The sequence below is a fragment of the Humulus lupulus genome, chromosome 2 (genome assembly GCF_963169125.1).
Source record: "Humulus lupulus chromosome 2, drHumLupu1.1, whole genome shotgun sequence".
Taxonomy (NCBI): Eukaryota; Viridiplantae; Streptophyta; class Magnoliopsida; order Rosales; family Cannabaceae; genus Humulus; species Humulus lupulus.
The window spans coordinates 189,231,202-189,257,795 of NC_084794.1; positions in this window are offsets into that span (position 1 = coordinate 189,231,202).

Here is a 26,594-nt window from a genome sequence, read left to right on the forward strand (position 1 = left end):
ATAGAAATATGTGGCCTTGCCTTCTTTGACTGTAGCTATGTGAGATACTAACGTGTCATCATGCCCTTGCCCGATCCATATATCTTCTAACAGAATTGAATGGATGGACATGTTAGCCAGTTTACAAATGACTACTTCTATTCTGGCTTTGATTAGCTCTTGTTGAAGCGGTTTTTCTATTCCTGATATTACTGCTAGATTTCCGTAACTCTTTCTACTTAGCTCATCAACAACTACGTTTGCTTTTCCCGAGTGGTATAGGATTTCGCAGTCATAATCCTTTACTAGTTCTAACAACTTACGCTGCCTCATGTTGAGCTCCTTCTACGTGAAGAAATACTTTAAACTCTTGTGGTCCATTTAAATCTCACACCGTTCTCCATAAAGATAGTGGCGCCAGATTTTCAATGCAAAGACCACCGCTGCCAACTCCATATCGTGTGTTGGATAGCATTGCTCGTATTTCTTTAGCTTCCTTGAGGTGTAGGCTATCACTTTGTTATTCTGCATCAGCACACAGCCCAAACCTTGCTTCGACGCATCATAGTATACTACAAACTTGTCTTTGGGAGTCGGTACACAAAGTACTGGTGCTGAGCATAGCTTATCCTTGAGCAATTGGAAGCTCTCTTCACATATATATGTCCAGTTGAGCTTTTTTTGTTTCTGGGTCAGGTTGGTAAGTGGAGTGGCTATCTTAGAAAAGCCTTCTACAAATCTCCAATAATAGCCTGCTAGCCCCAGAAAACTTCTAAATTCTGACGCATTCATAGGTCTTGGCCAATCCTTCACAGCCTCTACTTTAGCTGGGTCTACAGCAACTCTGTCCTTGGATACTATGTGGCCGAGGAACGCTACTTGCAAAATCCAAAATTCCCACCTCTTGAACATGGTGTAAAGTTGATGTTCCTTCAATCGCAGCATGGTCATTCTTAAATGCTCCTCGTTCTTGACTTCGTCCTTGAAGTACACCAAAATATCGTCGATGAACACTACGATGAATTTGTCCAAGTAATCCTTGACGACCCGATTCATTAAATCCATAAATGTGGCTGGAGTGTTGATAAGACCAAAAGACATAACTAGAAATTCTTAATGTCCATATTGAGTTCTAAAAGTTGTCTTTGGAATATCCTCTTCCCGTACCTTGAACTGGTGATAATCGGACCGTAAATCAATCTTATAAAACAAGGTCGCTCATCGGAGTTGATCAAACAAGTTGTCAATCTGGGGTAGCGGGTACTTATTCTTAATTTTCACCTTATTCAGCTCGCAGTAATCTATACATATCTGCATGCTTCCGTCCTTCTTCTTCCCAAATAGAACCGGGGATCCCCATGGCGAATGGCTTGGCCTAGTGAAACCCAATTCCAGAAGTTCTTGTAGCTGCGTCTTCATCTCCTTGAGTTCAGTAGGTGCCATCCGATATGGTACCTTTGAGATAGGCTCAGTTCCCGGTACTAGTTCGATTGTGAAGTTAATTTTTGAGTCAGCGGCAACCCTGGTAAGTCGTCAAGAAATACTTATGGGAATTTTATAATGTGGACGCCTCCAACCTTTAGTGATGTTTCCTTTCCCACATTCGTGACGCTTGCTAAGAATGCGTGACAACCTTTCTATATCATCCTCTAAGCTTTGAGAGATGAAATAAGTGGTGTTCATAGTCCTGAAACCTTTCCCATAAAACATAGTTTTTGACCGTCAGGAGTTTCGAACATCACTTGCTTACGTCTACAGTCGATGGTTGTGCCATGCCTTGCTAGCCAATCCATTCCCAATATCACGTCGAAGTCTTTGATCTCTAGCTCTATTAGGTCTCCTTCTAGTTTTACTTCCTCAATTTTGATCGGTACGCCTCGTACTATCCGTGATGATAGGACTAATTCTCCCGAAGGCAATTTTGTCATAAACCTAGTTCTAAATCTTTCACAAGGTTTGTCTAATTTCTCTATCATTCCTAACGAGATATACGAGTGTGTTGCTCCCGAATCAAATAATACTGAACATATATTATCGAGGATAGGAATCTGACTTGTGACCACTTTGTTACTAGCTTCAGCTTCTCCTTGGGTCAAGGCAAAGACTCTGGCTGGAACCATCTTGTTGCCCCTTTTCTCTTCTTGCTTGAGTTGTGGACATTGCCTCTTCTGATGATCTTCCTGGCCATAATTGTAATATCCCTTGGTGTTTGCACAGTATTCACCAAGATGTTTCTTTTGGTATTTGGAGCACTGCGGGTATTCCACATAACCCGACCTATTGCCTCCATTACTAGTCCATGCTCTTTTGTCACCATCAACTTGCTTACCATGAGGATGCCTTCTCTTTTGGTCATTATTGTTGCTATGATGATGGTTGTTGTTAAGGTTCCGACCATTCTAAGATTGATTCTACTGCTTAGGTTCAGGCTTGCTGGCCTCCTCCTTACTAACATTTGTCTGAAGCCTCTCCACCTCTATAGCCGTTTCTAAAGCATCCGCATAAGAAGTGGTTCCAGGATTTGCTAGTTTGACTCCTAGCTCAATCTTTGGTCTGAGTCCTCTAACGAACTTGGTGACCCTCAAAAAGTCGGTTGGGACCAACTCTTCCACCAACTTGGCTAGTCGGTCGAACTGTTGAGTATACTCTATTAACATCAAGTTGCCCTGCTTCAGACTAGTGAACTCTTCTACCCTTGTAGCGATGACTGTTGAGCTGTAGTACTTCTTGTGAAAGAGCTCCACAAATCTAGACCATTTCATGGTGGCAACGTTGTGAGTCTGCTATACTAAATCCCTCCAGATTCTAGCATCCTTCTTTAGAAGAGACAAAACGCAAGATATGCGGTCCGTGTTGCCGAAATTCATGTGTGCTAGGATCGGCTCTACATTCCTGAGCCATTCTTCCGCCTCAAAGGGGTCGGTTGTCCCTTCAAAGTTTAGTTCGTATTGCTTACGAAAACGCTCGTAGATTGGCTCTATGTAATGAGTTGGGTAAGGTGCATAGTTCGCCATTGGCCATCCTTCATAAGGACCTACTTGTTAGGGTGCTTGAGCCATTTGCTGAGGCTGCGGTTGCGGCTGAGGCTAAGGCTGAGTCTGAGTCTGTGGCTGAGCCTGTTGTCATTGTTACTGCAACAATTCTTCCACTTGTTGCCATAGTCAGACAATCTCAGAGGTCTTGTCAACTGGAGGCGGTGCACTTCTATTAGCAGCAGCATTGGTAGCATGCGTTCGCCTTCTACGAATTGGAGGGGCTTCGTTAGTCTCATTAGCGGCGATGGAGGCATTGTTGGCTGTGCGAGCAGATCTTCTGAACGACATCTTCAGCAAAGTTCTAACAGTCAAGAAAATGCGTGTTAGAACTTACCCTAATAGGCTCTAAGGCAAAACTTAGTCTAAGCAAACATAACTTAGACCTATTAGTTATGATTTCTTATGAAAAATTATGTGAGCCTTCTTTATAATTAAGTTGTGTTTCTATTTCTAATCATCATATATGAATTAATTCTCAGGCTCAAAACTCGTCGTTGTTCCAAACTTAAACATAGTGAGGGAGGGCTAGGATCAGTAAAATCGTTCCCACTACTATGGCCCTCTAAACTCTCAATATAGAACCATGTCCATTGATTTGTATCCACCCTCACCGAACTTGGTCATTATTCATTAAATTTATTATTTATTATGATTGTAAAAAAAAATATCAAACTCATACATGTCATTCAAAAATAACAATAATATTCATTTGGAAAAAGATTTTCACTAAGTACAATTATAAATGCAAAAATAAAGAAATAAATAAATAAACTAAACTAACATAACTAGGTAGAATTTGAAACTCCAGATCTTCTACGTCTGACCCTTTATCTAACATATCATCATCTATTTCGTCATAATCATCATTATCTTGAGCCTCAAAATTACCTCGAGGAAGATTCATAGAGATTCTATACTTTTCCTCATTAGTGAATTGAAATTCCAACTTAAAGGTGAACCTAAGTATGAGAAAATAGTATCTCATGGCTACTGGTAAATCATCATCATCATCTATAGTCTCCCATGTTTCTTCTAATGTTGAAATTATAGAAGGAAAATCTTTAAAAAGCCTAATTACTAGGACATATTGCTTCGTAGGTCTCATCATAATTTGCTTAGTAGTCTGAAGATGAACTATCTCCTTGTGGAATAAGATCAATCTCTGAGTGATTCTTTCTAATACTCCTATAGTATTCCTTGGCTCTCTAATCCTTTTCAATGCCTGAATGGCTCGGATATCCTCATCGGTGAAGGCTCCATCCATTATAACTGAAAACATAATGGCTAAAACGTTAGCTATAAACATAAATACTTACATTGGCGGTTAGATTCGGAACTTGTGCGTGTGTATTAAGGAGAACTTCATGCATATGAGCTGTTTCTCTGATACCAACTGTAACAACCCGACTATTTCTAAGAGCTCGGACCATTAAAAACTACTATGACATAGCTATTAATTCGAATACATACATAAGAAATAACATAACTTTATTTAAAACCCAAAATATTGTACCAAATACAAAATAAGGTAAAAATATAATATGTGATATGGTATGGGATCCCATTGTTATAATACATAAAACAAAAACTTTAATTGTTTAAATACTAATTGCAAAAATACATCAAACACAATTTAAATGACTTAAAAAACATCATCCTCGATCTTCATGCAGTCCATTTGTTATCCAAAAAACAAGCACGAATGATGTGGCAAGTGATTTCTGAACACGTGCCTGACACCTGGCAGAGTTCTGTTAGAGTATCGACTAGTAAGATATTGCATGCATAACGGTTAAGCTTTTCTTACGACCAGACTGGTCGTACACTCCGCATATCTCAAGATAATTTTGTAAAGATCTAAGTCAATCCAGAGATTGTCTCCAATAATTCCTGATGATCCGATTAATTAGGAGAGAATATCTGTAACAAATTGATGTAATCCTCCTTGAGCCTATAAATAGAGAAAGATAGTTCAAGGAGGGGATTTTTGGCTTTTTTCTTACTTGAGAGTATAGATTTACGAGAGAATTAGAGCTACTACGTTACGATATATTGTTTATTCGTCAGAGGTTGGTGAAACTCATAGAACCCTAGTTCTTTGATCACTCCTTTGAATCCTATATCAATAATAGCTCAAGTGGACGTAGGTTATTACCAGTTCCTGGGGCCGAACCACTATAAATTCTTGTGTGCTTTATTGTTTCTGTCATTATATCCATTATAACATATCTATCCACATAAAGCATTTTTGACTCCGTGTCAGTTGACCAAAATCAGGGTCAACATTCTGGTTCTTTCATTGAGAGCTTGATACGATATTGTTAAAACAGTAATGGTGAAAACTGCAAAGAAGACTAGGCAGGCGACTGGCGTTGCACCATCTCAACCGCCTCCTCCTCCAAACGTGACCGAAGATGAGCCACATTTGGAATTTGATGAGGAAGAACTGGATTTCGAGACGCTGAGGAATACCCTGGGGGTATTACAGGATGAACTGGCCAATTTGAGGGCCAGCTAGGAAAGTGCTGCTGAGATTATGGCGCGGCAGCAACAAGAAATTGAGCGACAACGCCAGGAGTTGAGTGAGAGGCAGGCGGATATGGACCGTCGCCAGAGGGAGGCCATGGCAGCCCTCGAAGCAGCCTTACAGTTTGCTAGGAATTAGGATGCACCTGCCTCATAGCCTGATCAACCTACAAATGGGCCACCCTAAAGGGGCCCTAATCCTAGCCCGCCTATCCAGCCCTCGAGCCCCCAGAGGCCCGAGGAGCCACCAATGCCGCAGGATGGTGTCCCGCTAAGGGACCTTGAGGCGCAGCCTCCATCCCAGGCTGGTCGCGACATTCCCCCACAGCCAAGGCAGAATAGGGCCGGGCAGCAGCCCCGCAATCCTAGACGCCATAGGAGCAAAGAGCCTAACCCTCCGGGCAGAGGACAGCGTCCTTCTGGTAATAGAAGGAAATCAGAGATAAGCTCTGTGGTCCGAGGCCCCCCCCCCCCCCCCTCATGATAATGAACGGGGACCTACCGACCAACGCAGGCCACCCTCTAATGCTCGAGAAGTTCCAACCCGAGGAGGCAACCGAGGGAACAGTCGATTCCACCATAGCCAGTAGAGATTTAGAGATGGGCATGGTTACAATGAGGCCGACTCAGGCAGAGGAAATGTCGGTCGGAGAAATGAAGAAAGAGGTGGGGGCAGAAGCCCACCACCCAAAGAAGACCAACTCGAGAGACGTGACGCTGGGGGGCAACCCAGGCAAAATAACGTCTTTAACCGGCTCGGAGCTAGCGAGTAGCGGCGAAGAGACGAGGATTTAAGAGACGTACTCAACGATCGCCGGGAACGGCACGACGAGTACGTTCCCCCAGCACCAGAGGCCCCAGCGATTCCCGAAGCCGTGCAAGCCCAAATAGACGCCTTGAACAAGGTAATACAACAGCTGGTCGGGGGAAGGACGTCTCACATCGAGTACGATAGGAGAAGGGGCACTCCTTTCATTCAAAGGATAGCTATGGCAGAAACTCCTAGCAAGTTTAAGATGCCTACGCTTCCAAACTTTGACGGGTATGGTGACCCGGTATCTCATGTCAACAAGTTTGAGATACAAATGGACATTCAAAAAGTGTCTGAAGATGCACGGTGCAGGATCTTTCCTACAACACTTTCTGATGTTGCACAGGAGTAGTTTTTCAAGTTCCCTTCTGCAAGTATTGTTTCTTGGGAGATGTTCGTAAAATAATTTTACAGACAATTCTATGTGGGTCATGTGCACCCAATTGAGGTGAATCAGCTGGTCGAGATATGCCAACAAGAAGGAGAGCCACTGAAGGATTACGTCCAGCGCTTCATGCGAGCAGCGGCTAGAGCCAAAACAGTGGGTGACGAGGGCAAGATGATGGCCCTAACTGCGGGACTTAGGCGCCGCACGCCTTTGTGGAGTAGCCTCAGAAAGCATGGAGTTAAGACTACTCAAGAAATTTTGGATCGAGCTGATCACTACCTTAAGCTCGATGATGCCATCATCAGCCAAGGAAAACCCCCAGGCAAGGATAAGGGGATTGCCGAGCCCGCCAAAGCCGCGAATGGGTCAAAACCCAACGGCAACGGCAAAGGCAACGAGAACGGCAATGGCAATGGCAAGAATGGGGGGAAACGGCCGCATAATGAGCCTTCCACCTCTGACAATAAATGAGCCAAGGGCAATCGTTATGAACCACGGTTCACTAACTACACTGCCCTTATTGAGTCTCGGGGAGAGGTATATCAGGCCACGAGTTCTAGTGTGCCTTATAAAAAACCTGCTCCCATTCGAAAAGATATTTCGAAAAGAGACACTACCCAGTTCTGTCATTATCATAACGACTACGGACATGATACAAATGAATGCAACCAGCTGAAAGATGAAATCAAGTTCCTTATTAGACAAGGACACTTGAGAAGATATGTACGGGCCTCGGGAAATTCCCAACGAGAGGCTCCAGGTGACAACGAGCATGCGCTCGCACGCCAGCGCCCGCCACCTTTGCAACCCGACCCCGTAGCTGGTACTTTACTCACCATCTGCGGAGGCCTGCACCTCGCGGGAAGCACTGGAAAGGTGAGGGAACGATATGCTCGGACCCTACGTCACGACCAGGACATTGAGATGATGACTGTGGAGGACAGGGCATCAAAGAAGGCTCGGTCAGAGGATGGTGAGATAACCTTCTCTGATAGCGACGCACAGCATGTCCGGTTCCCACATTCCGATCTGCTGGTCGTGGACATTCAAATCTCCAACATGATGGTGAAAAGAGTACTGGTTGATACAGGAAGTTCAGTAAAAATCTTGTACAAATATTCGCTGGAACGCATGAAGTTTTCCGTCAAGGATTAGGAGCCTTACAACCAAACAATTTACGGCTTCTCAGGTGAGGGACTCGCCCCAGCAGGGTCAATCAGACTTCTCGTCACAGCAGGTACAGGGCCTGCTACCAGGACATTGCTTGCTACTTTTATAGTAGTCGATTGTCCTTCGGCATACAATGCTGTCATTGGAAGGCCCATACTAGTCGATCTTCGGGCCGTCACCTCAGTATGGCACTTGGCCATGAAATTCTCGACATACGCAGGGGTAGGACGCGTGTTGGGAAATCACAGAGAAGCAAGGGAGTGCTACAATGCCTCAATTACAAAGGCGAAGAAGGGAACATCGAAAAGCACTCCCCCAGATAGGTTACAGATGGCAATTGATACACAAGCCTAATTCGGTGATGGAGTCACCAAATAGGGTGTTGCCCAAAGTGAGGATAGGGACTTAGATCCTCGCTTTGGGGATTTTGAGGAAGATGTTGGACCCGTAGAGGACCTGGAAGAGGTCCAACTTGACGAAAAAGACCCGACCAGAGTTGTGAAGGTTGGGAAAAACTTAGAAGCAACCACGAAGCATGCACTGGTGGAATTTTTGCGAAAGAACCAGGAAGTCTTTGCCTGGTCACACAAAGACATGGCTGGGATAGATCCTGCAGTTATCAGCCATGTCCTGAACGTTGACAAGAGTTTTCCACCCGTGCAACAGAAAAGAAGGTTGCTCGATAAGGATAGATCGAAAGCCTTAAAAGAGGAAGTCGAGAGACTGAAGGAGAATGGGTTCATCAGGGTGGTGTTTTATCCATCGTGGGTCTCTAATCCAGTACTGGTTCCCAAGCCTAACAACAAATGGCGAACCTATGTGGATTTCACAGACCTCAATAAAGCATGGCTAAAGGATTGCTTCCCACTCCCAAGGATCGACCAGCTGGTCGATGCAACTGCAGGACATGAGATCCTCTCCTTCATGGATGCATACTCAGGATACAATCAGATCAGTATGCATCCCCCTGACCAGGATCACACTAGCTTTCGGACCGATACAGGGTTATACTGTTATAAAGTAATGCCCTTCGGACTGAAAAACGCTGGTGCGACTTACCAGCGATTGGTAAACCACATGTTTGAGGAGTTGATCAGAGTAAACATGGAGGTGTACGTGGATGACATGCTGGTAAAGTCGAAAAAGGCAAAAGGACATGTAAATGATTTACAAGAGTGTTTCGACGTACTGAACAAATATCAGATGAAGTTAAACCCTCTCAAATGTTCCTTCGGAGTAGGATCAGGGAAATTTTTGGGGTTCATTGTCAATTCAAGAGGAATCGAGGCCTACCCCGACAAGATAAAAGCCCTGATCGACGTGAAATCGCCAATGAAAATCAAGGGTGTGCAAAGTTTAACTGGAAGAATTGCCGCATTAATTAGATTCATTTCCAAGTCAACGGATAAATGCGTCCCTTTCTTTAATCTACTTAAAGGCAACAAGAAGTTCGAATGGACAAGAGACTGCGAACAGGCTTTCCAAGCCTTAAAGGCCCACATGGCACAACCTCCTGTTTTATCAAAACCCATAGACGAAGAAACTTTGTTCATTTACCTGGCGATCACCGAATTTGCTGCTAGTGCAGTGCTAGTGCGAGAGGAAGAAGGTGTACAAAAGGCAGTTTACTATGTAAGCAAGAGGTTAATCGGGGCCGAATTGAGGTATCCTCCAATCGAAAGATTAGCCTATTGCTTAATCTTGGCCTCAAGGAAGTTACGTCCTTACTTCCAAGCCCATCTCATCACAGTCTTAACTAACCAGCCCCTTCGGTAAGTTCTATAAAAGCCAGAGGCGGCTGGACGCTTATTAAAATGGGCAGTCGAACTCGGACAGTTCGATATCACATATTCACCGTGAGCAGCAGTAAAAGGACAAGTCTTGGCTGACCTCATCGCTAAATTCACTGAGCTCCCAGACGACGAACAGTGCAAAAAACCTAGTGCGCCTAAGCCCCTAGTCAAAGCTCCTTCGTGGAAGTTATTCACGGATAGATCGTCCAACGAATCTCACGCAGGAGCAGGAGTGATATTGATAACGCCTGAAGGGCATCGATTTCACTGCGCTATTAGGTTCGATTTCACTGCATCAAACAATGAGGCCGAATATGAAGCACTCCTCGCAGGACTAAGGTTAGCCAAAGACATGAGTATAAAAGTGCTTGATATCTACAGTGATTCATAGCTGGTAGTGAATCAGGTCTTAGGGGAGTATCAAGCACGAGGCCTCAAAATGGTGGCCTACTTAAACAAAACTAGAGATTTGTTGGTGCAATTCGAGAAGTATACCTTCCAGCAAATTCCCCGAGATCAAAATTCAAACGCAGATGCCTTAGCCAAACTCGCAAGTGCGAAAGATGCTGACATTTTGAATATAGTGCCAGTAGAGAGATTATGCGAGCCGAGCATACGAACAGACGAAACCAATATGGAAATCCGGATGAAGGATACATGGATGGCACCATACTTGGAGTATCTCACAAATGGTGTACTAGGAGCAGATAGAAACAAAGCCAGAACTCTTCAAAGAGAGGTTGCTAGGTATATACTGGTCGATGGTGTCCTTTACCAAAGAGGATACTCCATGCCACTGCTCAAATGCATTACACCCGAAAAGGCTAAAGAACTAATGAGGGAAGTGCATGAAGGCTTCTGTGGGGACCACGCTAGGGGGTAGAGCTTATCGAAAAAGATTCTGAGGCAGGGTTACTTCTGGGCGACTATGAACGAAGACTCAATGGAGTTTGTGCGAAAATGCGATAAGTGTCAAAGATTTTCCAAAATCCCACGCGCAGCTCCCAACGAGTTAAAACAGATGCAGAGTCCTTGACCTTTCGCAGTATGGGGTATAGACTTGATTGGATCCTTGCCAACAGGGAAGGGTGGAGTAAAATACGCAGTCGTAGCAGTCGACTACTTCACTAAATGGGCCGAAGCTGAGCCGCTCGCTACCATAACGACCAAGAAAGTTCTTGACTTTGTCATCAAGAACATTTTTTGCCGGTATGGTTTGCCTCGAAAAATTGTCTCAGACAACGGCACCCAGTTTGACAGTGACTTATTCACAGACTTCTGCGAAAGACATGGAATCGTCAAAAGCTTTTCTTCAGTCGTACATCCACAAGAAAATGGACAAGTCGAAGCAGTGAATAAAATACTTAAAGATACCCTGAAGAAAAGATTTGAAGACGCTAAAGGAGCATGGCCAGAATAGCTGCCTGAAGTACTCTGGTCATATAGAACTTCTCATCGAACAGCGACAGGTCATACCCCGTTTTCCTTAGCATACGGGTATGAAGCTATGTTGCCCGTCGAGTTAGATCCGCCCTCACATCGACGAATTACATACGACCAGGACCAGAATAGCCAATTGATGATGGAGTCCCTAGACTCACTTGAAGAGAAACGGGAAAGAGCCCAACTCCGAGTAGCTGCGTACCAGCAAAAGGTCGCCCGGTATTTTAACTCAAAGGTGAAAGAAAGAAAGTTCAACATCAGAGATCTAGTACTTCAACGAGTTTTCTTAAACACCCGCGACCCAACTGCTGGAGTACTCGGACCAAACTAGGAAGGACCTTACCAGATTGAGGAAGTCCTTCATCCAGGCACCTACAAGCTTGCATGCTTAAACGGAGATCTCGTTCCACGCTATTGGAATGGAGAACACCTGCGCAAGTATTATCAATAAACAGTCATTTTTAAGGGACTGGCTTGTATTAATTTTTACTTTTTCCAGGTTTCGAAAAAGGGTTAGCCATGTTATATGGCTAATCACTGATAAGTGAAAGATCTATTAAAGATCACTTATAATGACATGATTATTCCATTTTTAATACGAGAATTATAAGGGACTATTCATAGCCAGTCATTCTTGCCAACCTTTGTAAAAAAATTTTACAAGTATTTGTTCATTACGTGTGTTGTTTTGCTGTATTATAAGTGTTGCATTTCCTACCGAGCAGTAATGTTCGTACAGGTCGTGGTCAAGGCAAGTGACCAAGGACCTAAAGCTCCTCAGTCACTTGGGGGGCATATAAGGTACATCGATAGCAAAGCATACCAAGAGGTATGTAAACACATGAACAAAATGAGTGAAAGCATGCTACGGTACATAAAGTATTTGTCAAAATTTATATTTTGTTAAATCAAGCCAAAGTACTATGCTAAGTTCGGTCATGCGAACAGATGTTATAATAGATAGAAATATTATAATATCATAAGGCATTCTTTTACACCGCAAGCATTACTGCTTCGATGTAATTGTTCAAAGTAAAAGGAAAATACGCTGCCCATGAAGCAAAATTAACAGTAAAAATTTTGTCTTTACATCACGACCTGTGAGTCGTGTAACTAAAGAAAAATAAAAAATGTTTAAGGGGCATTAGGAGCAGGAGGGTCTTGCTCAAAATTCTGGTTGGCTGCATCCTCGACAACTTCTCCTTCCTCTGCGCCAGCAGCAGGCTGAATGCTTTGGGAGGTAGGTACTCTGGCTCTTTCTTTGGCAGCCAACCGAGCAGCGTAGCGGGCTAACTCAGCGTTCCTGGCATCCTCTGGAAGGTAGTTGAAGTTGGCACTCCGGTTGTGTTTCCAAAAGTTGTAGAAACACCAAAGTGTCGCATTCTTGTACCTCTCTAGATCTTTAGCATTGGTGAGCTTCAGCTGCTCCACCTGGCTCTGGAGGATGGCAATAGTCGCATCCTTAGTGAGGTGTTCCTCCCTAAGCTTCTCGACTTCACGCCAGTGAAGACGGCCAGAATCCTGGTAGTCATCCCTCTGCTTCCTAGCTGCCTCCAAAGCAGCTTGCTTCTCGGACAACTCTGCCACCGCAGCATCCTTCTTCTTGGTGACCACCTCAAGCTCCCCAGAAAATCTGGCCTCCGCAACATTGAGTTCCTCAACAACCACCGACCGAGCCTACTCGATAGTAGCAGTGGCATGGGTACGAGCAGCGGTTATGGTCAGCATGGCCTGCAGTAAAAGAGTAAAAGTTAGGCTATATTACAAGAAGGAAAAATAAGAGCCAAAATTGTAAGGAGGGATAGAATACTTACGCTGGCCACTTCGTTGAGAGCTCTATTGAGGATCTAGTCGACCCCCATATTCTCAGCCTCGGCCATTGCCTCCCTGCAGCGTTCATGCTTTAGGATATGCACAAGGCAATCCTTAGCTGATCGCAAGGAACGACTCGAGACTTTCGCCCCAGGAAGTTCTGCTTGTGGGGCCTGTTCTTTTTGTGCCACGTGCGAAGGGTTGGCAGCTGGGGCAGTTTCCTTCTCAACAGAAGGCTGGACAGAAGGTTGGGCCGCGGATCCATCCTTAGAAGGATCATTTGTTCGACCCTTCTTCCGACGGACCAGGGGGACTTCCTCCTCCTCCTGAGTCTGATACAAATCGAAAACGTTGGGAGAAGCCATTTCTGCAGAAAAAAGAAAAGCATGCAGACAGTAAGACAAAAATAGATAAAAAGTCATGGCAAATCAGAAAGGAGGCAACAAAGGTAATACCTGAGCTACAACTACTGGTCGCTATACTACTAACTCTATTAGTCATACACTCACTCTCTGGCATGAAGAAGTCTGGCCCTAGATTTGGAGTATACGTAAAATTGTCGTCCCTGTCAAACAAGTGATAGGGGATTGGCAAGCTACTTAAAAGCAAGATAACAATACCGTTTTCGTCTGAAGACTCATCAAGGTCTATGACAGACTCTGTTGCCTTTTGTTTCCCCTTTCCTTGGGGCGCAGAAGTCCTCTCTGCTGAACGGACGCCAGTGGGTTCCTTGATCATAACCCCCATTGGCCTCCTTCGGGGAGGAGACGCTGGAGGTTGCTGCTCGGGATGCCCCTCGGCAATGGCGTCTACCACCACGGGTCCTCTTGTTTCATGGCGAGGAGCCAGGAGGCCAGATAGCCTCAGATTTTCATCAGTGACTAGGGACTTAATGCTTTTTTCAGCGTCTGCCATCCTGCCAGTACGTTGGACCTCAACACCATGTCTGGTGTTGGGTTCGGGCGTAACCATGGTCCTGAAAGGCACAATATACTTTAAGAAAGTGTAGAAAAACTTGCAAAGGAAAAGTAGCGACCAGTGAAAAGTGACATTTACCTCCTCGAGGGAAGGCCAGGGTGTTCGTAGTCATGTCTGGCATGAGGAAATTCTGTTGATTGTACTTCCCCACGTTAGAAATATGAGTAGTGTCACTCAGGAACGTTTAGTTTGTTTCCTGGTGACAAAGATGAAAAAAGCCCGTCCCGTATTGTTGAGGGTTAGACTTAAGGTCAAATAGAAAGTTGACCTCATGAGGAGCGGGCTCTGGCCAGTTTTTAAGCTTGTAAAGGATATAGAGTGCGGCCAGCATTCTATATCCGTTTGGGGTAATTTGGAAGGGGGCAACACAGAAGTAGTTGGCCACCCCCTGGAAAAATGGATGTAGAGGGAGGATAGCCCCCGCCTCTATGTGATTACTGAACCAAGCACTATAGATGCCCCCAGGCAGGTTAGCTCTTTGGTCAGCAGCAGGGATTTTGAGATTAACCCCGATAATAGGATACTTCCTAAGGAAATTGGCAAGCATCCGGGGAGTCACCTGGCTGGTAGGAGAAAGATACCACTCGACATCAGGAAGGTTTTGATGCCGAGGGCGAGCACTAACTTGAATATGGGGGTCTGGGGCAATGTTTTCTCGACCACTGGTCGAGGGAATCCTAGCCTGCGAATCAGGCTGAGCAGGTGAATTTGGATTGTTTTCAGGGTTTGGCTTTTTCTTGTCTGGAGACTTAGAACAGGCCATTTGAGGTGGTGATGGTTGAGGTCTAGAAGAAACTCTAGAAAATGGAATCTCGTGAACTCGGTCGGCCGGTTGTTCTTCACCTTCAAGCAGTTGCGAAAGAAGATCGTCGTCGATGGACCGCTCACCTCCCCACAAATCTGGCATTAAAATCCGCGAATAGAAGAATGGGGAGGTGAAGATGAAGAATTTTGAAAGTTTTTTAGAATAACGCTGGTCGAGTATAAAAGTTAAGCTTTTATACAACAGCATTCTAACAAGAAACTAATTTTTTCACACGAACAGTTTGAGAAACAGATCAAAAAGTGAAAGCAAAAAGTTTTTTGAAAAAGCTTTTTCAACTCCTTTTATGGCGGGAAAAACTTGGTTTTTCAACTGGCTTAAAAATCGAATTTTTACTTCGGTTTTACGTCCTAAAGTTGTGATCTCAACTATCAAACTAACTCGTAACTCCTTGATGGCAAAGATATATCATCCTATACAGTATCACCCATTAAACCCCCTACTGTCATGCATCTCAACCCAGAAACAAATGAACTCAACAATCAATCCACAGAAGCATGCACGGCAAAAATATAGAGCATAAAAGTTCTGAGACTTACCAGAAAAAAGACTGTGGAGATTTGAGAGAGTTTTCGAGCGTCGGAGAACTCACGGACTGAATCTTGAAATGCTGGAAGACGATGTCCGGAAGAAAATGGAAGCTCTGATTTTAGGGTTTCTTGAAAGAGTGATAGCTTGCGTAAAAAGGGAAAGAAGACCTTGGAGAGACTATATATATTTTTGTCTGTGGCATAAAAGGGGAGTAATCATCAGTTACCTCTTTTTCGAAGCATGGGGAAGGGTAATAGCCATCAAAAGGTTACTTGGGAACCGAAAAGCCGTGATTAGACAAGGGTAGGTTACTTTTCCCAAGATTGCACGAATTACTCTGACAGGTCTGGTGGGGTAATCGGAGGGTCGTTTCCTTAAAAGTTTATTTATTGCTCGTAATAAATAAACTTGGGGGGCAAATGTTATCCAAAATATAGGCACGGATGACGTGGCAAGTGATTTCTGAACATGTGGCTGACACCTGGCAGAGTTCTGTTAGAGTATCGACAAGTAAGATATTGCATGCATAACGGTTGAGCTTTTCTTACGACCAGACTAGTCGTACACTCTGCATATCTCAAGATAATTTTGTAAAGATCTAAGTCAATCTCGAGATTGTCTCCAATAATTCCTGATGTTCCGATTAATTAGGAGAGAATATCTGTAACAAATTGATGTAATCCTCCTGGAGCCTATAAATAGAGAAAGATAGTTCAAGGAGGGGACTTTTGGCTTTTTGCTTACTTGAGAGTATAGATTTACGAGAGAATTAGAGCTACTACATTACGATATATTATTTATTCATCAGAGGTTGGTGAAACTCATATAACCCAAGTTCTTTGATCACTCCTTTGAATCCTATATCAATAAAAGCTCAAGTGGACGTAGGTTATTACCAATTTCTGGGGCCGAACCACTATAAATTCTTGTGTGCTTTATTGTTTTTGTCATTATATCCATTCTAACATATCTGTCCACATCAAGCATTTTTGACTTCGTGTTAGTTGACCAAAATCAAGGTCAAGACCATTCAATCCATTCATCCTCAACACACATGCAAAGGTGTCACGAATCCTTCCCGCCTTCCACATTCATTTTCTTGCATCAAGCTAAAAATAAAGGAATGAGCCTAATGCCCATCAAGGAAAATCTACTAAAAACATATATCATAAATCATAAACATAAGACTATATCATATACATATACTATAAAACATATGACTATAAAAACGTATACCATATATGACTACAATATTAATGGCCATTAACTCATTAACATGGTGTGTGATAAAACCATCTAGGTCTTCTGTCTACTAATCGAGGAAGGTTAGATCACAACTATAGTATATGATAACCCATCTAGGTCCTCTGTCTACTAATCGTGGTAGGGTAAATCATAACTCTAAACCATGAAAATGATAAAAGTTCTTGGGGCTTGCTATCTAAGCAAGTCATATGCCCAAGCGACTACAACATAAATTCTTGGGGCATGCTATCTAAGCAAGTCATATGCCCAAGGAATACAAAACATATTTATGTATATACATATTATAGCATAAAACATATCATAACATAAACATATAAACACGTATAATCTAACCTATTTTTCCTTACCAAAAATAGGGATATTTGGGAACAAGAACAGATTGGAACACTCCTAAAAACCAACAGCACAATCCATGAGTTTCTAAAGAAAAAGAGATGAAAAGAAAACTAAACCATCCAAGAAGAAACTTACCAAAATCCTTATGTTTCAAGAAACTTAAACACCTAACCAAGAATCATAAACAAGAGTTAGGATCTGAAAGAAAATAAAAGAAAACTATAGAACCATGAAGAATTGAACTGAAGGATATGAATACCTTGGATAACTATGACTTTGATCTACACCTCGATACTAAAATAACACTATATCTCACTTCCCAAGTGTTTAGAAAAGCTTAGATTGGAAAAGCTTTTATCCCAAAACCCAAGTGTTTCTCTCCATAGTAACCTTAGCAACTTGAAGGCTCTGAACAATACTTGAAGAATGAAGAAAATAGCTGAGTACTAGGTCCTATTTATAGAGTTCAAGGAGTGAAACTAACCCCTTTTAATTTGAATAAATAAATAAATATAGAATGAGAAAGATTTGAATTTTCGTTCAGCAGATGCCCAGACCTCAGTCAAAATCGTTCAAAGGCAAGTCCAAGTGGTTAAGGCTATTTTTAAAATTTAAAATCCCAAACTTTCAATATAAATGCACCAGGGGCCATATATCGCCTACCCTGGGCGATATATCGCCTAAACCATTTTCTCGAGCCCTATTCGTTCGTTCTTGCGAAGTCGACGTGTTTTCTATATCTTCCTTTTCTGACCATTGTTGTTGTTGTTGGACTGATTGTTGCTGTAGTGGTGGTTGTTTTTCTGACTTGTCTGAGGTTGACCCTGCTGTCTAGGATCAGGCTTACTGGCTTCTTCTTTACTAACATTAGCCTGCAACCTTTCTACTTCTATTTGCCATTTCTAGAACATCCGGTTAGGTAGTGTTTCCTGGGTTTGCCAGCTTAACCCCTAGCTCGATCTTTGGTCAAAGTACTCTAACGAACTTCGACACCCTCAGATAGTCTGATGGAACCATTTCTGGTGCGAACTTAGCTAATCGGTCGAACTGTCGAGCATACTCTGCCGCTGATAAATTCCCTTGCTTTAGGCCAGCGAACTCCTCGACTCTTGAAGCGATGACAACTAAATTATAATAATTTTTGTGGAATAGCTTCACAAATTGGGTCCAACTCATAGTGGCAACATCATGCGTCTGCTGGACTAAGTCCCACCATATTCTGGCATCTTTCTTAAGTAGAGATGAAACGCAGGATATGCGATCCGTGTTTCCGAGGTTCATGTGCGTTAGGATTGGCTCCACATTCTTGAGTCACTCTTCTACCTCGAAGGGGTTTGTAGTCCCTTCAAAGTTCAGAGCGTGTTGCTTACAAAACTACTCATAAACTGGTTCCAAATGCTAAACTGGATATGGCGCATAATTTACCACTGGCCATCTCCCATATGGACCAACTTGTTGGGGTGCTGAGGCCATTTGCTGTGACTGCGGTTGCAGTGGAAGCGGAGGTTGAGTCTGAGGCTGAGCCTGTTGTCGTTGTTGCTGCAATAACTCCTTAACTTGTTGTCGCAATCTGGCGATTTTCGCAGTGTTGTCAACCGGCGGTGTCGGAGGTGCATTACGGTTGGCAGTAGCACGCACTCCCCTTCTGCGAACTAGAGGGGCTTCAATGTTCACCGAAGCAGTGTTGGAGGCATTTCCATTGGTGCGAGCAGACCTTCAGAGCGACATCTTCAATAGAGTTCTAACAGTTGAGAGAAACATGTCAGAAATTTACCCTAATAGGCTCTAAGACAAAACTTAATCTAAACAATCATAACTCGGACCTATTAATTATGACTCCTTATGAAAATTATATAAGTCTTCTTTATTATTAGAGTGGGTTTCTATACTTAGAAAAATAAGCCATCTTTATTTTCTAAGTCTGTTTCTAATCATCCTATATGACTTAATTCTCAGGCTCAAAACTTGTCGTTGTTCCAAAGTTAACCATATTGAGGGAGGGCTGGGATCAGTAAAATCGTTCCCACTACTATGGCCCCCTAACTCTCAATATAGAAACTTGGTTCATTGATTTGTATCCACCCTCACCGAACTTAGTCATTATTTATTAAATTTATTATTTATTATGATTGCAAAAGAAAACATCAAACTCATACATGATAACAAAATAACCATATTTGGACAAAAAAGTTTTCACTATTTACAATCATAAAAGAAAACAAATAATAAATTTAAATAAACAATGAAACTAATCTATTCTAAAAATAGGATCTTCTACATCCGATCTTTCATCTAACATATCGTCATCTATTTCTTCGTAGTCATCATTGTCTTGTGCCTCAAAATGCCCTCGAGGAAGATTCGTAAAAATTCTATGTTTTTGTTCATTTGTAAACTGAAATTCCATTTTTGATGTGAACCTAAGTATGAGAAAATAATATCTCATAGCTACCGGAAATTCATCTTCATCATCTATCATCTCCCAAATTTCTTCTAGGGCTGCAATCATGGTAGGATAATCTCTAAAAAGTCTAATTACTAAAATGTATTGCTCTATTGATCTCATCATGATCTGCTTAGATTCTTGGAGGTGACCTATCTCCCTGTGGAACAAAAGTAGTCTTCGAGTGATTCTTTCTAGCACTCCTACAGTGTTTCGAGGTTCTCTAATTCTTTTTAAAGCCTTAATGGCTCGGATATCCTCATAAGTTAATGCTCCATTCATTCTTAACTGAAAACATAAAGGCTAAAATCGTTAGCTATACATATAAACATAATAACTATAACGTAAACACTTACTTGGCGGTTAGATTCGGAGCTTTGAGTGTGTGTATCGAGGAGAACTTCATGCGAATGAACCATTGCTCTGATACCAACTGTAATGACCCAACTAATTCTAGACCTTGTATCATTAAATCTACTATACATAGGCATTAATCTTAAGAAGAACATACATATGATATAGTCATAACTTTATTAAAAACTGTAAAGCAAAGGTTAAAATACATAAAAATTTGGGGTAGGATATGGGATCCCATTATTTGAAATAAAACATAACTTAAATCTTTAACAAATTCGTTGCAAAATCAGATGCGAAAAATACATATAAAACATAACTGAAATGACTAAAAACAACTTTGTCCTCGAATCGTTCATGCACTCCACCGAATCCATTCTCCCTCAATACACAATCCCAAGCTGGCAAGAATCTTACTGCCGATAACTATTTTCCTGCACACATAAAAACAAAGGAATGAGCCTAATGCCCAGCAAGGAAAATCTACTACAAGCATGAAACATAACATAAATATAAGCGATAAACATATAACATATAACTATAGACATATATCATAATTCTAACCCATGTACATGGTAAACATTGGGGTTTGCTAACTAAGCAGCTATAAGCCTCAAAATACAATGAGGTTTGCTAGCTAAGCAACTATGAGCCCCAAGAACATAAAAGTGTTGGGGTTTGCTATTTAAGCAACTCTAAGCCCCAAAACATACATATATCATAACATATAAAAACATACTATAACATAATCATATAAGCATATAATAACTATCCTATTTTCCTTACCAAATACCGGGATGTGAGAACAAGGACGGGATTTTGGAACACTCCTAAAACCATTAATGAGAAAGGTGAGTATTCTAAAAGAAAGAGATGAAAAGGAATGAACTAAACCATCGAGAAGGAACTTACCGACAAGAACCTCAAGTTCAAAGAACTTAGATGCCTAACCACGAATGAAAACAGCGAGTTAGGAATTGAGTAGAGAAAAACTATGAAAACTAATGAAATATACAAGATTGAACTAGGAATAGGAATACCTTTGAATACACTATAACCGAACTACACCTTGATTTCAAAATACACACAAATAACCTTACTTTCCCAAGTGTTTAATAAGCTTAAGATGATAAAGCTTATAACCCCAACCCAAGTGTTTAACACTCTAAAGTAAACCTAGCTGCTTGAAGGCTCTGAACTCAGCATGAAGAATGAAAGAAATGGCTGGGTAGTAGGTCCTATTTATAGAGTTCAAGAATGAAAAGATCTTCTTTTAGCTTGAATAAAATAATGACTTTTTAATTGAAAAACATTTGAATAATCGTTCAGCAGAGGCTTAAGACTCGGTCAAAAAGATTCTGAGCTTATCATGAGGTTATGGAATAAAATGAGCTTGGTTTCAAAACCATTCAAAAATAATGCCCTAGAGCCGATATATCGCCCATGGTAGATGATATATCGCTTGGGCATATGTTCCTGAGGCTCGTCGATGTGCTCGTGCGAAGTTACGTGTTTTTCGTATTCCCCGAGTGGCGATATATCGCCCCCTAGAGCTGCGATATATCGGCATACGCTGAAATATTATACACGTAATTGCATTTTTTCAAACTAATTTAAATTACGTAAACAGCTTTGACTAAGTCCTATAACGATTTCAAAGCTACTGGCAGACTCTGGGATTTTCAAATATTACTCTTAATAAACTATTCCTCAAAAATACTTAATTTCTCAATAAACATGCACAAGAAAAATGTCATTATCTTATTGGGTCTATCTAAACCTTACAGTATAATAAATATCATTTTCATAATCAGCTATATTAATCATACCTTATGTTATAATTAATATTTTTAAACTATAGGTTAAACTTATAAAATCTATAATTGTTGCTACGAGTGTTCAACTAAGTCCCGGCTTGAACCAAAATCCACAGTAATAAATAAACTACAACTATTATTAGCCATTACTACTACTACTACTACTACTATCTAACTAGCTAAGTAAAGTCCTTGGACTCTACACTTTTGGTCGCGGCCCGTGTCTATTTTTTAGCCTTTTCCTTCCATGTAAGTCCGCAGGCCACGCAATACATGCATCCTCGAGTCGCGGCCGTGTCCATTTTTCCCCTTTTATGAGCCTCTGATTTCCCCTTGAGTCGCAACTTGTAAGTCCAAGTTGCGACACTAATTGCCTCCAACAACCATGTGTCTCTGTCTTCGCCTTGAGTCGGGACTTATAAGCCCAAGTCGCGGCTCTAATTTCATTTTTTTCTCAAATTACTTCTTTTAACTTGTCTCTTCATCCAAAACTGACTTTTAATCGTCCTTAGCATCATTTTGAGTCCAAAAACCGCCAAAAGCATCATTTTTCCACCATTTTCACTTCTTTTTACATTTTTCTTGTGATTCACCGCACCAACCTACAACAAAGACAAACAAAAGCATAATCTTGCACGAAACACACATAAAGACTCAAGATTACCACAACACATTCTAAAATGACACTAAAATGAAGTTATCAAACTTCCCAAAACGTACTCTTTGTTCGCCCTCGAACGAAAGACTCAAACAAACCTAGACTCTAGCAACATGAATTATACCAACAACAACAATTATGTCTCAAAATCATGAATGTTAATCATATAATTCTCAGAAAACTACTCAACATTTTATTCAATCTAGAATTTTGATCAAAACACTCTATCAACACACCTTAGTCTACTAAAATTTTGGATTATCAAATCATGATCATTAAATAAATGTATTTGAAATCAATTATGCTCACCAAATTTCTTTCAAATCGATCCATTCAAACCAGGAAATTCCATAAGCTCACTTACTTGCAATTCTCCACTAATATAAATCATGATATGCATAAGAATCAATAGGACTTGTATAGGCTTATAATGATGGCTTAGGTAAAGGTAGATGACAAAGTAACTTTTAAGCGCACTTTACTATATGCGCATGACCAAAACTCACCAGGGGGCTCGGGGGACGCTTTCGCCACATTGTGTGGTGAAACGGGAGGTCCTAAGAACACGGGATTTGTTCCAGGGTACAATTATGAATTGGTTAGTAACAAGAGTGTTACTTGTGTGTTGTAACTAGGTTTTCAGCGAGGCTCGGGTTAGAGGACTGTGCTCAGGATTTTGGTGCTCAAAAAGCTCGCAACATAGGTAAGAAAACTGTTGTACCCGTAGAGGTGGGCGTGGCCCTATAGTTTGTATTGCAGGGCACAACCCTATGTTATTGAATCGCAGGGCGTAGCCCTATTATATATGTTCTATTTTTGTTTAAGTATTTCTTTATTATATGCTATGTGTTGCATACTTGTGAATGAACGACGAAGGCCGGGAGCGGCGAAGGCTGAGAATGGCAGAAAGCTGAGTACGGCAAGGGGCCGGGAACGACATTAAGCACGTGGAGTGCAAGGTCGAGTATGGCCAGGTCCTGGAGCGGTGTTGAGCACGCGGAGTACAAACTGCTAGGGTGAGACCCTTTATTGATGCATGAGTCATCCTTACAGTGTAGACTGCGAACCCATGGCCTAGTAAAGCGCCTAGGATGACATGGCCTCTATATATTTAGCCTGTTGGTAGCTTTGTTATATGCTAATTGATAGATACACATATGTTGATTTTTTGTGTTCATTTTCCTTGCATGGCTTTGGCTTAGGGTGCTCTATGGTGTACGTAAAGGCAAGGGAAAGGTCGACCAACCATGAGTATAGAGAGCGTGAAGCAACATGTACATGTTCGGCCTACCTGGCTGCCACAGCTAGGGTTATTTTGGGAAAAATGCAATGTATAAACCTGAATTTGTTGCCTAGTTCGGCCTACATGGCCTAGGAGCATCGCTCGTAACTAGTTCACTTGGAAGCCAAAGGTAAGAAAACTGCACCTGGTTGAATATATGTGATGGGACTAAGGGTTCCCTATTGTGTATGCTTGAATAGATGGTATTATGCCATGCAAGCTAATTAGTGAACCAACGGCCTAAGGGTGCCAAGGGTTACACTAGCGCACAGGGCATGGCTTGGCCACTGGTAGCCAAGGACAGCTTAATATGCACTGAGCTCGGTTTAAGCGGGCTGGAGTCAATGGGGTAAACAGAGGGTGCGGCCTAAGTTTTCGGCCCTGACTATTATGTTATATGAATGTTATAAGTGTTTGATTGCATCCATGATTCTAAAAATATGCTCAGTGGTACTAATGTGGATTATTTGATGAGAGTACATGCTTAATGAATTAACTGTATGTTATCATTGATTGTGTTGTATATGATGTTTTCTTGCTGGGCCTTGGCTCACGGGTGCTACGTGGTGCAGGTAAAGGCAAGGGCAAGCTTGTTCAGCCTTGATTGGAGAGCTCAGCGAGCAGAATGTACATAGCGAGCTGCTCAACCGCCACAGTTGAGGTTTAGGCAGGGACGCAATACCCAGAGATTGTCTATTTTGCCTTAGTATGGCTAACCTTTATTTATGTACCTTTGGAAGTCTGTAAATCAACTTTTAACTCTGTTTCTTTTGGGATCCCGTATATATAACAATTTAATTATATAAATGAGTCTTTTGAGACCAAAACCTTTTTAACCCTAGCTCTTTCGTGTTTAATGACACATTTTTAAAATAATGACTTGATTAGCAAGTCTTGCACCTTTATAAGTACACAGTGTAGCGATCTTGGCTATCCAGGGCGTTACAGCAATGGATGAACATGATTTCTTCCATTCTGGACATCATGAGGGTGGAAGGGAATGAGAGGGTAGCTTATGCCAGCTACATGTTTAGAGGTGGATGCTCGCATCTGGTGGGATGTGGTAACTCAGAGAAGGAGCGTTGCAGCTATGACCTGGGAAGAGTTCAGAAACATTTTCAAAGAGAAGTATTACAGTGTCGCAGTCTGAGCTGCAATGGTTGATGATTTTACCAACCTGGCTCAGAACCGGATGACAGTTACTGAGTATGCCTTGAGATTTAACCAGTTGCCGAAGTTTGCACCGGATTTTGTGCCGACTGATATGGCATGAAGGGATAGGTTTGTGCGAGGATTGAATGTTATGATCGCCCGTGATGTTAAGATAACCTTGGATCTGGGGACTACTACGTATGCTCAGGTAGTGGACAAGGCCCTTACAGCTGAAGGGGCCGATGATCAGATATGGAGAGAGGGCGCTACTAGGTGCGATGCTAGAAGGACGGTGCCTCCTTTTACCGAAGCTAGTCAGGGTAGTGGCCCCGGTGAGCAGAAGAGAAAGGCCCTAGATTCTTTCATCCCTCTGAGCTCAGATAAGAGGGCACATGGTGCTTTTAGTGGTCGTCAGGGTGGGGGTGACAACTGGAGGAGTTTCCCAGTCTGTCCTCGGTGCAGACAACGACATCAGGGAGGGTACAGGATCAGGGCCTGCTTTATTTGTGGGAGTGTCAACCATTTGATGAAGGACTTCCCACAAGCCAAGAAAGTGAAGCCAAAGTAGAGCAACAGTCTCGCTCCTGCCAGAGTATTCACCTTGACCCAGACTGAGGCTGAGGCTAGCCCCTCGGTCGTGACAGGTCAAATTTCTAGTGCTGGTTCTTCATTTACTACATTGATTGATTCGAGGGCTACTCATTCATTTGTGTCTGCTAGAGTGATAGATCAGCTGTGTAGACCAAGTGATTTGTATGCTAGGGGATTTCAGACTTTGTTGCCGACTTGAGAACTCGTAGTCTCTAGGAGATGGGTTAGAGCATTGCCAGTAGAGATAGATAGTAGAGAGTTGTATGTTGATCTGATTGAGTTAGCGATGGATGACTTTGATATGATCTTAGGAATGGATTGGCTATCGAAGTGCGGGGCAACGATTGACTACAAGCGCAGGATGTTGGCTTTTTAACCGGAAGGGGATGTGCCCTTTGTATTTGTGGGGACAGTGAGTGGACCACGAGTACCTATGATTTCAGCACTGAAGGCTAGAGACCTGATGCAGGATGGTTGCATAGGATTCCTATAAAATATTGTGGATTCCTCTAGAGATGTGGCGGTTAGGCCGAGTGAGACCAGATTTGTATGTGAGTTTCAAGATTTGTTTGCCACAGACTTGCCAGGATTGCCGCCACAGCGAGAGATTGAGTTTGTTATAGAGTTGGCGCCAGGGGCAGAGCAAGTATCTAGGAAACCTAATAGAATGGATTCGGCAAAGTTAAAGGAACTGAAGATTCAGTTGTAGGAGTTACTGGATTTGGGGTTCATCAGAGCGAGTTTCTCACCATGGGGTGATCCAGCGTTATTCGTCAAGAAGAAGGATGGATATTTAAGGATGTGTATTGATTATAGGGAGCTGAACAAGTTGACTATTAAGAAAAATTACCCATTACCCAGGATCGATGACTTGTTTGACCAGTAACAGGGGAAGACAATGTTCTCTAAGATTGATATCTGGTCAGGTTACCACCAGTTAAGGATTAAAGAAGAGGACATACCAAAGAATGCTTTCCGCATGAGATATGGGCACTATGAATTCCTGGTTATGTCCTTTGGATTAACCAATGCCCCAACAACTTTCATGGATTTGATGAATAGGGTCTTCAAGGACTATTTGGACAAGTTTGTGATTGCATTTATTGATGACGTACGTGTGTACTCCCATTCAGAGATAGAGCACAAGCAGCATTTGCGCTTGGTATTACAGTGGTTGAAGGAGTATAGGCTATATGCTAAGTTTAGCAAATGTGAGTTTTGGCTGCCGCAAGTGACATTTCTGGGCCATATTGTCAGTAAAGAGGGGATTCTGGTTGTCCCAAACAAGATTGAGGCAGTGAGAGATTGGAATAGGCCAAGCAGTGTACCAGAAGTTAGGAGCATATTGGGATTGGCAGGGTATTATCGGCGGTTTGTTGAGGGGTTCTCTAGGATAGCCACACCGT